Source organism: Myotis davidii, unplaced genomic scaffold (assembly GCF_000327345.1).
Source record: "Myotis davidii unplaced genomic scaffold, ASM32734v1 scaffold147, whole genome shotgun sequence".
NCBI classification, from domain to species: Eukaryota; Metazoa; Chordata; class Mammalia; order Chiroptera; family Vespertilionidae; genus Myotis; species Myotis davidii.
In genome coordinates, this window is record NW_006383010.1 from 6,838,078 (window position 1) to 6,839,287 (window position 1,210).

The window sequence follows — 1,210 nt, forward strand, 5'->3', positions numbered from 1 at the left end:
AGGTAAGATGGAGGGCATAGCCCTTACCCTGGGGCAAGATGGAGGGTGTAGCCCTTACCCTGGGGCAAGGTGGAGGGCATAGTCCTCACCCTGGGGCAAGATGGAGGGCGTAGTCCTCACCCTTTCACTTACTTGGGGTCTTTTGTTTAAAATGATCTTCTCCTAGCTTACCCTGGCCTCATGTGTGTTTTTCCTGGGTGTCTCGCTATAAGCATTATAAACGAAAAAAAATTAATTTTGTTACAGGATCTATTTCCTTACATGGCATTTTCCCACTATCCCCCTTTTTTGATTTAATTAGGAGTATTTTTGGAAAATATATAATGCAGTCTAGATAACTTTTTTGCACAAAAATATGACTGCTTTAGGTTCATAGCATGTTAAGCAATTTTACCCAGAAATGAAAATTTTGGTTAATACTTTTTGAATAATTACTTATTTCAAGTTAGCCAAATTTAATTAATTTGAAAACTTGACAACTATTTTACTGTCAAATTTAATATTTTAACAATAATCTTAATTTACACTGTAAATATTAATTGAAAGGATCACTTTACATTCTTGAGGAGGCCTGAGCATCCTGTTGTTAGACTAGATTTAGATATAGGGTATGTTAGCTAAGCCTTCGTTTTTCTGGATACTGTTTTCAGCTGGACCAAGTCTCTTTTGTTATTTGGTTCCTGATCTGGGCTGGGCATGGGAAGCAAGAAGCAGCCATGGGGACAGGAGACCTTCCTCAGAAGGGGTGAGTGTTTAAGCCCCTGCACAACTGGGAGGGTGAGGGTCTGTGCTCCACCTCTGTTGAACCTCAAGTTCTCTCCTACTGCCCCCCCGACTGTGCCTGTCTTAGGTCGTCCCTCCCTGATGGATCTTACCTGTCACTGACTACCAGCCGTCCTCTGGGCCAAGTAGGGTGATGTGAGGTTCAGTTCTGTCTCCTTGTTAACCTATGTCCCTCTGGCCTCCATGCCCAGCAACTGCCTTTGGATCCAGTCACCTGCTGGTGGGGCTCCGGCATTGATCATAGGGAACCTAGGTTTTTTCTCCAGAGGGGGCCCAGCTTATGCCATTGGGCAAGAGACAGATCCATGGTACCAGCTTTTCATGATCTCAGCTTGAAGGGAGAGCTCAGATAACAGCTGTAGACAATTGGATTGTGAGAAGAATCCTCTTGGCAAAAAAGGTCAAGAGAGGTCAATATAGAATGCTT